Source organism: Sus scrofa, chromosome 4 (assembly GCF_000003025.6).
Source record: "Sus scrofa isolate TJ Tabasco breed Duroc chromosome 4, Sscrofa11.1, whole genome shotgun sequence".
Lineage (NCBI taxonomy): Eukaryota > Metazoa > Chordata > Mammalia > Artiodactyla > Suidae > Sus > Sus scrofa.
In genome coordinates, this window is record NC_010446.5 from 16,558,299 (window position 1) to 16,572,048 (window position 13,750).

The following is a 13,750-nucleotide window of genomic DNA, read 5'->3' on the forward strand; positions in this document are numbered from 1 at the left end:
TTGTAACTGCAAGGCCAATGCTATTTCTATGCCTCTTCCTCATCATTTGCCATTGTACCAAAGGGGTGTAAATGTTTCTCTTTTTTCTTGCAGAACCTTAGAGGAGAATTATCACTCAACAAGGTCTTTTTACCATATGCTATTTTATATGTAATTATGTATTTATTTGGTTGTCTGCCCACTAAAATGTAAGGTTCCTGCAGCCAAGTACTTTGTTGAGTTCAGTGCTGCTGAAGCCCCACATTGAAACCAACATGGTGAGTTACAGGTGCACCACAAACAATTGCTGAATAAATGAATGGAGAGCACTTCTCCTCAGGGCTAATCCAGTTATAGGGAGCCAGTGCTTTTCAAGAGTACACACATCGTCTGTTTACCTAGAATGACCTTATCTAAGCACATCAGTTCTCAGGGTCAAGGCTTCTGTTTCTATAGGACATAGGCTTTGTGTCTGGTGAGACATTGCATGGCCTCATCTAACTTCCCAGCATAAGAAAAGTTAGTAATGGAAAACCTTTCATCAAATCTTTTGAGTCATCCAAGACTACTTCCTTATGATAAATTACTGGGATAATTATTTACTGGGCTGAGAGATACACATAATTCTAGAGTGAAAACTCTTTGTAAGAAGTGAAATTTTCAGGAGGTGTGGTACATGGTCTTCCAAGATGGCTGCCATCAACCTTTTCCCTCCCTGTTTGTAAAATACTTTGCCATTAAGAGGTGGAGTTTATATCCCCTTTCTTTGAGTCTGGGCTAGTTCCATGATTGCTTTGATGTTATAGAAATGATGTGCTGAGACATATGAGCCTAAGACATATGGCCTTAAGAGATGGGCAGTTTCTGTGTCCTTCCCCTTGGAATCCTGCTGCCATATATAAGAAGCCCAAGCTTCATGGGGAGGCCACATGGAGGAAAATCAAGATGCGAGCCCCAGCTGATTTCTGGCTAACTCCCAGCCAGACTTCAGCCTTGTGAGTGAGACTTTTTGGGTTCTCCAGACTCACCTCCCCGTTGACTGCAGCTCCGGTTGATGTCAGTGCAGAAGGGCAGCTCAGCTTAACCCAGTCAACCCCTGAAATCAAGATAGATGGTAATAAAATGATAGTTGCTCAATGTCACCAAGTTTTGGGAGTAGTTTATTACATAGCGCTAGATAACTGAAATGGGAGGTGTTTTCCATGTGTTTTCATTTGCACATGTATCTGAATATTCCAGATGTACTTCCCACTGAACTCTTAGATTCTGAGACCATAGAGAAAGGCAGAGAAGGGGTTGGAGGGACTGGTCCATGATGCCTGGGGTGGCCACATTCAGAGTCAAGTGCTTTTCCTGATATCAGTTGTTTTCACAAAAAAGATGAATTTAAAAAAATTTTTTATTGGAGTTGACTTACAATGTTGCATTAGTTGCAGGTGTACAGCAAAGTGAATCAATTATACATGTACATGTATCCATTTTTTTCCCCATAAGTTATTGCACACTATCGAGTAGATTTCCCTGTGCTATGCAGTAGGTTCTTGTTAGTTATCTGTTTATTATATACAGATGTGGTGTACAAAGCAGCTGAATTTAACCTACAACTCTCCTGCCTCACTCTCCCACCCCTATCTGCAGGCCCCAGATTTTAAGCAGATGAATACTCTTAAGCAATATTTACCAAGCACAGATACTCAGTAGGTGCTGGAGTTAAGTTCCTCTTTGATGTTGCCAAAACCCAAGTTTTCCCTTCTTAGAGATATGCACATGGTGGGAACTCCAAATGCTTGCCACGCACAAGGCCACCTAGAAAATGCTTATTACACCTGGTTTCACTTAATCCTCACAACCTTCTAAGTAGGTGGGTCATCTCCTTAATTTATGGAAGAAACTAAGGCTCATAGAGGTTTATAAATTACCTAGGGGCCATATGGTTAATAAGGTAGGAGTGGGACTTGAACTCAAGGTTGACCCACCGCAAATCCTGCCTGCTTCTCATTATACCTGTATGTCCCAAATTAACCCACCCTTTACAATTTGTCCCAGAGGCAGATATACCAACTGTAATATTGTTAATTTGACATTGCATTTTATATTAATTCACATTAAAAACTTAAAAATATGTACTTGAATAACAATAATAACAACGACAGGTTTTTTTTAACTTAATCACAATGGAAAAAAGAAAATCCAACCCTGATTTGGTACCAGTAACAAATGAAAGGTACCAGTAAAAATAATCCACAGAAAGAAACTGTTATTTGCAAAAGGTGGAGCTTAAGGTAAAGGTGTTGGGATGGTGTTACTAACAGCCTACCGCGGAACTGATAATTTTTCTTTAAAAAAATTTTTTTATTGTTGATTTACAATGTTCTGTCAATTTCTGCTGTACAGCAAAGTGACCCAGTCATATATATATATATATATATATATGAGAAGGTACACATACATTCTTTTCCTCACAATATCCTCTATCATGTTCCATAAGTGACTAGATATAGTTCCCTGTGCTATGCAGCAGGATCTCATTGTTTTTATCCACTCTGAATCTAATAACTTTTTCTTGAGCTAATGAAAAGGATGGAAAGGAAGTTGCAAAGGAATAAGTTTCTTTGCAAGTCAGGGCTATTTAATGCAGCATCCGTGCATCATTTAAAACCATGTCTTTAACCTTGTCCTCTAAGATGCAGCAACACTTGTCAGTTCCTAAATTTGCTGTGGTCTTTCCCATCTTTGTAAATGGTGTGCCCTCTACTTGAAATGCCTTCCCTCCTCTGTGCCTCAAGACTCAGATCAAATGTCGCTTCCTTTGGGAAGCTTTCCTGTACTTTTCCCAGGAGAGTTAATCTTGCCTCCTCTGAAATCCTACAGAATATGGCACCTTCTTTGAATTAGCAATTACTGCCCTGTAGTCAAGTCACATCTTTGTATTTGCTCCATTCACTGGACTGTAAATCCCTTGAGGATGGGTATTTTGCCAGTCATCTCTGTGTCCTGATTTCTCGCCTCACATGGACTGTGGAGCAGGTAGAATTCAATGATAACCCTCCAGATTCCCAGCCCCTGCTGATTCAGTGGAGCACTAACTGAGGTGCCACTGTGACAGGAATTTGCCAGCATTGTAAAGTCTCTGATCAGTTGGCTTTAAATCCAAAGATGATGAGATTTCTGGGTAAGCTTGATCTAATCATATGAGCTCTCATAAAGCAGACAGGTTCCTCTGGCTGGTTGAAGAGGAAGTCAGAGACACTCAAAGGGTGAGAAGAGGCCCTGGGGCAGGGACCTGAGAACCACCACGAGAAGCTGAGAGCAGTCCCTGGCTGACAGTTAACAAGACAACAGGGACCTCAGTCATAACAATCACAAGGAAATGAATCTTGCCAATTACCACCGAGCTTGGAAGAAAACCCAGAGACCCAGACAAAAGCTGAAAAAGCAACTCTGGCTGACTCCTTGATTTCTCTCAGTGAGACCCTGAGTAGAAAATCCAGGTACACTGTGTCCAGACTTCTGACTTACAGCTTGTGTGATGATGAATTTGTGTTGTTTGAGGCTACTCAGTGAGCGGTAACTCCTTACACGACAATAGCAGATTGACAAAGGAGAGATGCCCTGTGAAGGTTTGCTGAGTGAATAAGTGAAGGGAAACGTGTGATTTGGGGGTCATGCGAGATTTGAGGGCAGTGCCTGTCTCTGTTACGGTTTCCACAAGGAAGGGCTTTCTGTAAGGATGCTTCTGCCTCTCTTTGCCTATGGAAATGCTGGGCCCTGCTCCACCCTTCCTCTCAGGGGCATTTCTCCTGAGAGCCTGAGCCTCCTTTGTTCTGGTCTTAGCTTGGGCACTGCCTTCAGCTGGGTGTGTATGTCCGTGTCACCTGGTTCTCTGTGCAGCCCACGTGGCTAATGGATGGTGCCAGTCAGCTCCAGCTGTCATGACAAAATACCACGGACTTGGGGGCTTAAATAAGGGACATTTATTTCCCACAGTTCTGGAGGTGGGAAGTCCAAGCTCAAGGTGCCAGAAAGGTTAAGTTTCACTGGAAGGCCTCTTTCCTTGCAGACAGCTGCCATCTCACCATATGCTTGTATTATGACCTTCTCTTTGTGTGTACCTGGTGATAGGGGTTAGCTATCTCTTCCTCTTCTTTTAAGGGCACTAATGCCATTGTAAGAGCCCCACCCTCATGACTTCATCTAAACCTAATTACTTTCCGAAGGCCCTGTCTCCAAATATCATCACATTGGGGGTTCGGGTTTCAATATATGATTTTTTTTTTTTTTTTTTTTTTTTTGGCGTATGAATGGAGAGAGAGGGAAACACATTCGTTATACAGCAAAGACTTATGACCTCCTCCTTCTCACTGGCTTCTCCCAGGATTTGGCCTCACATATCCCCTTTGTGTTATTTGCCAAGTTGTTCTCAACCCAGGTGGAGAAAATGGGCACTGTCTTTGGGCGGGGATCCTTGGGGACCCCAAGAGGAGACCCAAACTATTGTGAGATTTGTACCTGTGGTAAGAGAGCATTTTTGGAAATGGTTACTGGCAGTCTCATCTCCATCCATTTCCTTGACCCTCCTCTTCACCCCATTCAAGTGAGGATAAGATCTTTTGATGCTTTCAGAAGGACTGAGGCTAACATAATATTTGGGGGCCAATCCCTGGCTTTTTAAATTAAAAAAAAATGCGAATCCTCAGGGGAATGGAAAGAACTTAGGACACTGACCCTAAATTGCAGAGAGAAAATGAGGAAGGAGGGAAGTCCCCTCCCCCACCCCACCCTGGAGGAAGAAGAGGGAGTAGAGAGAGATCTTCAGGTTCCTGCTCTCTGGGTCCAAGTTCAAGGAGCTTGTGCTATACGTGGGTAGAGTTCTGGGATTGAGTAACAAGAGTCCAGAGGAGAAGCAGGTATCTGGTGTGGCAGATTGACCCACTACCACCTCCATTCCACGCTCTGTCCTACAAAGCGAGCTTGCCACCTTCCACCAGGAGGCGGACTCTGTGTCCCTCTCCTTGAACCTGGATGGGCTGTGATGGCTTTGATTGACAGTGTGTGGAGGAAGGGATTCTGTGTGAATTCCAGGGCTAGGTGGCAAAGGGCAAGTCAGCTTCTGCCTTGTCCATAGGCACATGAGTTTTGGAGCCTTGAGACACCGTGTAAGAAGGGTTTTTCCCCCAAGGTGGCCAAGCTATGAGGGAGCCTCTGCTCACAAGGAGAGACCCCAGGTGGCTGCTCCAGTCAGCCGCCCCAGCTGAGGTTCAAGATGACAGCTAGCCCTGACCACCAGATGGAAATAAGGCCGCCTGCCTTATTTCAGCCTCCAGTTCTTGATACTGGGTAATTTTTTTTCTTTTTCTTTTTTTTGTCTTTTGTCTATTTAGGGCCACACCTGCGAAACATGGAGGTTTCCAGGCTAGGGGACGAATTGGAGCTGTATCTGCTAGCCTATGCCACAGCCATAGCAACGCAGGACCTGAGCCATGTCTGCAACCTACACCACAGCTCATGGCAACTTCAGATCCTTAACCCTCTGAGTGAGGCCAGGGATGGAACCTGCATCCTCATGAACACTAGTCAGGTTCGTTAACCACTGAGCCATGATGGGAACTCTAGGTACTGGGTCTTACCTGCTGATGCCTCCACATCATAGAGCAGAGACAAGCCATCCCCACTGTGTCCTGTCTGAATTCCTGACTCCCAGAATCAGTGGCAGTAATAAAATGGCTTTTTCACACCCCTAAGTTCTGGGATGATGTGTGACAGCAATAGTAACTAGTCGGGTGGGTAAGCAGGGGGTGGTGACCCTGAGTGCCAAGGGTGGTATGGGAGGCAGAAAAAGGGCCCCCCAGAGATGTTCATGTCCTACTCCCCAGCAACTGCCTGGCACAGTTTAACTTGGCAAAAGAGACTTGGCAGATGTGGTTAAGGATCTTGAAATGGAGAGATCATCCTGGAATTTCTGGGTGAGCCTGAGGTAATCACAAGTGTCTATATAAGAAGGAGGCAAAGGGTTAGAGTCAGAGAAGGAGAGCCAACAATGGAAGCAAGAGGGGAGTGATGCAGCCACAAGCCAAGGAAGTGCAGGCAGCCTCCAGCAGGAGGAATAGGCAAGAAAATGGATTCTCTCCTGGAGCCCCTGCAAAGGAATGGAGCCCTGCTGATATCCTCAATTTAGCCCCATAAGACCCCTTTCTGACCTCTGACTTCCAGAATGGTGAAGTAGTATGTTCCGGCTGTGTTGTGATAATATGTTACAGTACCTGTGGGAAATGAAGACAGGTGATGGATAGGAGACGTTAGTGGATTCGAGAGGCCTTGCAGGTGGGGCCCAGGGATGGCTCGGCAGTGGCCTGTGTGTACCATGACTGAGGGATGCTGGGATGCTGATCCTCAGAAGACGGCAGTGTGAACAGATGACACTGAGGATGAGAGGTACTCCCCCCAGCCCTGCCCACAGCCCACAGTGATATCAGGTGCTATGTAAGCTTCCCAGAACTTGGGTCATCTCCATAGGGAAGGAAGCAAGGGGTAGGACTTAAACTGCCTGAGATGGTTTCTACCACATTGGCTGAAAGGGAGCTCAATATACAAAGGACATTGCATTATAGTTGTATCTCGCACACCTGCATTGAGGTTTCTCGTTTATAATGATATGCATTTTGCAGAATGTGTTTTTGGGTTTTTTTGACTTTATGGCCACACCCTTGGCATATGGAAGTTCCTGGGCCAGGGATCGAATCTGAGGCACAGTTGCAGCAATGCCAGATCCTTAGCCCACTGTACTGGACCAGGGTTTGAGCCTGTGCCTCCACAGCTACCTGAGCTGCTGTAGTTGGGTTCTTAACCACTGTACCACAGTGGGAACTCCCAGAATGTGTTCTTTCCAGGGTAATGTGTGTATCTATACAGTGGTCCCATAGACATACAGGCAACAGGACCATGGTTTTTTTGTTGCCTTTTTTTTCCCTCCACATTCTCTGTGGTTTTTTAAGGATTTTTTGGGGAGTTCCTATCGTGGCACAGTGGAAATGAATCCGACTAGGAATATGAGGTTGTGGGTTCGATCCCTGGCTTTGCTCAGTGGGTTAAGGATCCAGCTTTGCTGTGAGCTGTGGTGTAGGTCGCAGATGAGGCTTGGATCTGGCATTGCTGTGGCTGTGGCATAGGCTGGCAGCAATAGTTCCGATTAGACCGATATAGCTTAGGAACCTTCGTATGCCACTGGTGTGGCCCTAAAAAGACAAAAAAAAAATTTTTTTTTGTCTTTTTAAATTTTTTTTTAAAGAATTGATTGGAAGTGAGAAAATTGGAATATTAATTTTTTGGCTGATGCAAAGATCATATATTTGGTATGGATGGTTTAAGTGTTTTTTTTTTTTTTTTCATTTTCTCTTTAGGGCTATACCTGTGGCACATGGAGGTTCCAGGGCTAGGGGTCAAATTGACACTGCAGCTGCCAGGCTACACCACAGCCACAGCAATGCCAGATCTGAGCCACATTTGCAACCTACGCCACTGCTTGCAGCAAATCCTTAACCCACTGAGCAAGGCCAGGAATCAGACCCTCATCCTCACAGACACTGTGTCGGGTTCTTAACCCTCTGAGTCACAACAGGAACTTCTTTAAGTTTTTTTTTTTTTTAATTAAAACTTAAAAAAACTTAGAAATAGTTTGATTCCTAAGAAGTTGCAAAAATAGTGCAGATAATCCCATGTACCCTTCATCTAGCTTCCTCTAATGATAATACCTTACAAACCTTGTTTTGGAAAACAAGAAGGTTATTGTTGGCACAACACTGGTAAGGTCTAATTTGGATTTCACCAGTTTCTATAAGCATTCTTTTTTATTTTTTGGCCAGGCCTGTGGCACGCAGAAGTTCCTGGGTCAGGGATAGAAGCCACACCACAGCTGTGACCTGTGCCACAGCAGTGACACTGGATTCTTAACCCATTGAGTCACCAGGGAATTCCAAGCTCTCTTTTTTTTAAAGTTAAAATTATTTTTTAGTTCTATAAACTTTTAAGTTTATTTTTTGTTGTTGTTTTTAAATTTTAAACCTTGTGAAAATTTTATTTATTTATTTCTTTGCTTTTTTAGGGCCACACCTGGGCATATGGAGGTTCCCAGGCTAGGGGTTGAATCAGAGCTGCAGCTCCCAGCCTATGCCACAGCCATAGCAATGCAGGATCTGAGCTGTGACAGTGACCTACACCACAGCTCACAGCAATGTCGGATCCTTAACACACAGAGCAAAGCATGGATTGAACTCGCATCCTCATGGATATTAGTTGGGTTCATAACCCACTGAGCCACAATGGGAACTCCCAAGAAGTCTTTATATATTCTAGATAGCAGTCTTTTGTTGGTTATGTGGTTTGCAAATATCTCTTCCCACTCTGTGGCTTGTTTTTTCATGCTTTTGACACAGTCTTTTTCAGAGCAAAAGTCTTAATTTTGATGACGTTCAATGCTTAATTTTAGTGTCAAGTTTTCAAGTGTTTGGAGCTTTTTCTGTTCTCTAACTGTAATTGATGGCTACTGATTCTGTTGGGGCAGCACAGCTTTACCGCCTGGAATTACATCCATTACAGGGTGGACGTCTAGGCTCCTCACTTGAACTTTGCTGGTGTGAGTGAGACTTGGCCAGTTTTTTCCATAGGATATTTGGCTGGAGTAGAGAAATTATTGTCTTAAAGTTTTCTGTCTTGTCCCTCTGCTTCTTTCCTGGCCCTTTGGTTGGGTTATTCTGGGGCTGTTTTGCAGGCACCAGTTGGTGTTTTACAGGTTGCTGGTTTTGTCAGCTCCAACTCCAGGGATTATGAAACAAAAGAAAACCCTGCAGAAATCACTGCCATGTCGTTTCTCAGGTCCTGAGGTCCCTAGCTGGTCTGCCTTCTTCTCTCCATCTTCCGGAGTCTTTGTAAGTCTTTGCAAGTGGTATTACTTATACTGTTCAGGGATTTTAGTTGTACCTTGCAGGAAGAATAGGTAGTCTATTCTCAATAGAATACGTTCTCCATTTTTTCCAGAAGCAGAATTCCTAAGAGATGGAATTTTAAAGTCATTTCCATGGGATTATCATGGACAATTTAGGTCTCAGTGATCTTGAGTGTACTGTTGTGGTCTTAAAAAAGATGCTCAGCTGCTCTTTTTTTTTTTTTTGTCTTTTTTTTTTTTTTTTTCTAGGGCTGTACCCGTGGCACATGGAGGTTCCCAGGCTAGGGGTCTAATCCGAGCTGTAGCCACTGGCTTATGCCACAGCCACAGCAACACGGGATCCAAGCTGCGTCTGCGACCTACTCCCCAGGTCACAGCAATGCCGGATCCTTAACACACTGAGCAAGGCCAGGGATCGAACCCACAACCTCATAGTTCCTAGTCGGATTCGTTAACCACTGAGCCACGATGGGAACTCCTCAGCTGCTCTTTTGAAGGGAACTGGGCACTGTGGGGGCATTTGGACTGAAGACTTGCCTTTGATATACCCTGGATCCTTAAAGGGTCTTGATCCATTTCCCTTTTAGAGAAACAAAGGAAATATTTCCATTTGCCCTCATTGACACAGGGCTTCTGAGCTTATCTTCCAAACTGGAATCTCAATTCTTTCATGATGGTTTGAAATGCCCCGTGTGATAGAAGTGAAAAGAGCACTGAAATGCTCTTGCTGCATGTCCTTGGGCAATTCATTCCAACTTTTTCTGCCTCCACTCTAAGGCATCTTAGGAAACATGGAGATAGACCAAATCAGGGTTTCTAAATGTCAACAATTGGTACAGCACTGGCTTGAGTTTGTTATGTGGAACCACCTGCTTCTTTACATATAGAGTACTTTCCTCCAAATTGACTCACTCTAAAGAGGGAGCTTCACGTTGCCCTAGAAATCTGTGTCCCTTGGCAGGAAGGAGGTCATGCTGGCTTGGCATGCCCAGAACCAGCATTTAGTCATGGAGTCCTTTGCAGTCAAATGCTCTACCACTGAGCTATACCCCCTCTGTTCATGGAGTCCTTTGAGGTCTCAATCCCAGCTGGAGAGAGATGGTCACTGTGGCTTGTAAATTCAATGTGCCACCTCTACCCTATTCTGATAGACTGTGTCCTCTTGGCAGTGATCCAATTATGGAGAACCTCCAAGCACGGTCACCATGAGTGCTGTGGAGTGTGGTGGAAGTTCTCCCTCCCCAGACTGTAGAGGGGAAATCTGCTGATTGGTTCATTTGAAAAATTCCAACCATGTGCTCTTTCTCTGCCTCCACTCTAAGACACTTAAATACACCTCCATTAGAATTGGATACAGAAGATGTGGTATATCCACATGATGGAGTATTACACAACCACAAAAAAGAATGAAATAATGCCATTTGCAGCAACATGGATGAACCTAGAGGTTATGATACTGAGTGAAGTCGCACAAAGACAAACATCATATGATACCACTTACTTGTGGAATCTAAAAAAAAAGGGTACAAATGAACTTATTTGCAGAAGTGAAACAGACTCACAGACTTCAGAAACAAATTTATGGTTACCAAAGGGGACATGTGGGGGAGAGATATGGATTGGGGGTCTGGAATTGACATAAGCACACTGTGATATTTGGAATGGTTGGCCAATGGGGACCTGCTGTGTAGCACAGGGAACCCTCCCCAATATTTTGTGATAATCTTTACGAGGAAGGAATCTGGAAAAGAATGGATATGTGTGTATGTATAACTGAATCACTTTGTTGTACAGCAGAGATTATCTCAACCTTGTAAATCAACTATACTTCAATAAAAACTTAAAAAAAAAACACCTAAAAACCCCTCACTTCTTTTATTCCCAAACATTTTGGAGCAGATATTAACATCATGGCACTCCCTTTCATGCCTCTTCTGCTCCACCTCTCCTATGACAGATGTTGTTTGCCAACAGAGACACTTTTTCAGTGCAAGTGGATTAAACTCATCTCTTTAGGAGCACTGGTGAAGAGAACTTCATGATACTCTTTGTAATAATTAGAGAGCCCCAAGGGATTCAGCACAGCTGGAAATCAGCTACCCAGTGTTAGAAGCCAGCCAGCCCCTCTCTGGCCCCCTCCTGGGATGTGACTCCAGGAACTGCCTGGGTGGGTGACCGCCCTCTCAGCAGCCCAGAATTCCCACCAACAGCTAGATGGCTCCCTGGGGGCTGGGAAAGCACATCCCAGCTGGGGCCCAGTGTAAGACTCTTGTTTTCCCTCCTAACTCTTCCACTGCCTGTTTAAAATGCTCCATTGCACTGTTTTGAAATGTCCTAACATTATGAAGACAGCGTCCTTGCCTTTTCTGTTCATTGTTGCATCTTCAAACACTTAGAATTGTGTCCGGCTCTGACATAATGACTCTCAATGAATATTGGATGAATGAATAAATTCTGTAGTTGTCTTTATTGAGCTCTAAATTCTATTAGGCAGGGACCATTTCTGTCTTATTGCATCCTCAAGGCTTAATACAGCACTGGGCACATAGCATGTGATCAATAACTATCTACTCCTTGGACATTTCTCATTAATTCCTGTGTGGAGTTCCCGTGGTCTGGCAATTAGGGGCAGGGCTTCAGAGTCAGGTAGTCCTGAGCATGAATATAGACTCAGACATTTTTTTCCCTGAGGGTCTGTGGCAAGAACTTCAACTCTTTGACCCTCTGTTTCCGTTGTGAATAACAAAAAAATAACAATCCCCACCCAGTTTCTTCAACTCATAGGTTGTCGAGAGGATCAAATTGAAGGCACATAGCACTTTATACTTGGCAGTTATAATTACTATTGTTGTCAGCAGTAGGTCTAACTTCGGTGTCCTATGTGGAAAGTCATGCCCGCAACGCTTGGTTGGGTTTTAAGTGGAAAAGTTGACCTGATGGTTTCAGGGAGAGCTGGACAGGGCCTGAGCCGTGTAGGTAGAGGTGGCCTCCTGTCCACAGCCTACAGGGCTGATCTGGGTGCTTTGAGAGTTGCCTGAAGCTTGTAAAAAAGCCTATTGGAAATCCCAATTCATCCTTGAGGAGACTGCAGTGTGTGTGTGTGTGTGTGTGTGTGTTGGTGGTAGTGGTGGTGGGGGAAGTGTGTGGCATTGCAGGCCAATAAGCAAGGATTGGTAGCCACATAGGACTTCAAGAAAACAATGAATTGATCGTTATTTACCAAATGCTCTCTTATAGACCACGTCACATATTACTTCTGGGAGTTGTGAAGGGAAGTCACAAAAGGGCCCTAAGGGTGATTCCTAAATGACCCTCCGCCTTCACCTCCCTGAGGGCTGGAACAGAGAATGGTGAGGCATAGGGTTAAGCACAGGCTCTTGCCTAGATCTCCTGGAGTGGAATCTGAACTCCACCTATGAGTTGTATTGTCCTGGGCAAGTTCCCCTTCTGGGTCTCTTCATTCCCATCTGTAAAATGGAGATAATAGTGGTAGTTACCATATAATGTCGACTGTGAGGATTAAATGAAACAATTCATATGAAGAGTTTACAGCAACACCTGGGGCACAGTAGATGCCCAATGCCTGTTACCTACCAGTATTGAATAACCCATAATTAACCAATTGCTTTACCTTTTCACAAGTGTTATTCTCCAGCCAATCTTCTGGTCCCCTCTCCGGTCCGTCATGCTCTTCTCATCTGAGTTCTTTGTTGGGTATAGATGTGGACCCAGCATTCGCCAGGTCCTGCCATGATGGTGCAAGGGAACATGACCTCAGCCCCAGGAATACCTCCCGATGACCAGTGGCTTCTATTTATATGCCCCGGCACTGGGCTTGCTCAGAGGATGCCAGCATTACACATTTGTGACGCCATTGGCTTGTCAGTCATGTGGACTCTGTAATCGTCCTTGGCTGTTATCATAAAGCTGCCCAGAATTATAGAATGTTGCAGCTGATGTCAGAACCACAAAAAACCTATTAAATCTTACAGACAGAAGTAGTCATCACCACGGCCAAAGTAGGAAACCCAAAGTCTGTAAGCTCTTCCCAGTTTTTTTTTTTTTTTTTTTTTTTTTGTCTTTTTAGGGCCACACACATGGCATATAGAGGTTTCCAGGCTAGGGGTCAAATCGGAGCTGCAGCCGCTGGCCTATGCCACAGTCACAGCAACACTAGATCCGAGCTGCATCTGCGACCTACACCATAGCTCACAGGAACGCTGGATCCTTAACCCGCTGAGCAAGGCCAGGGATCAAACCTGTGTCCTCATGGATAATAGATTCATTTCCACCGAGCGCAACAGGAACTCCCCAGTTTTCAAAGACACTTCTGCAGAACCTCTCTTCCAGCTCTTTCCTCTCTTACTTTTATCTCTTGCTCAGATTCTACAAGAGCTTCCTAATTGGTCTTCCTCCTTGTATCTTCGAGCCTCTTTAATCCAATTTCTAGAGCAGGAATTGGCATGCAAAGGGCCAGCTAGTAAATAGTTTAGGCTTTGCAGGCCCTAGGTCTCTGTTTCAGCTGCTGAATTATGCTATTGGTGCGTGCCAACTGCCATAGATGATATGTAAATGAATGGGGTTGGCTGTGTCTCAATAAAACTTTATTTATGGCTGCTAAAATGTAGATTTCATAAAATTTTCATGTGTCATGAATTATTATTATTATTTTTAAAAAACCGTAAATGTTAAAACCATTTGTAGCTTGTGGACAGCACAAAAGTAGGAGGTAGGCTGGGATTTGGTCCAGGGGCCATCGTCGGCCCACCCTGGCTCTAGAATGATTTTTCAGAAATGCACTATAACTATCCTGATGGCTGCTGCTGCTGCAAA

General features: G+C 44.3%; 1 long non-coding RNA gene across 1 annotated transcript; it reads right to left on the minus strand.

The window, feature by feature from the left end:
• LOC110260227 lies at positions 12,106 to 12,963 on the minus strand. The gene is made up of 2 exons (XR_002343130.1): positions 12,549 to 12,963; positions 12,106 to 12,384 (listed from the first exon to the last, which is right to left on the minus strand). It is a non-coding gene; the product is annotated as an uncharacterized LOC110260227 (long non-coding RNA).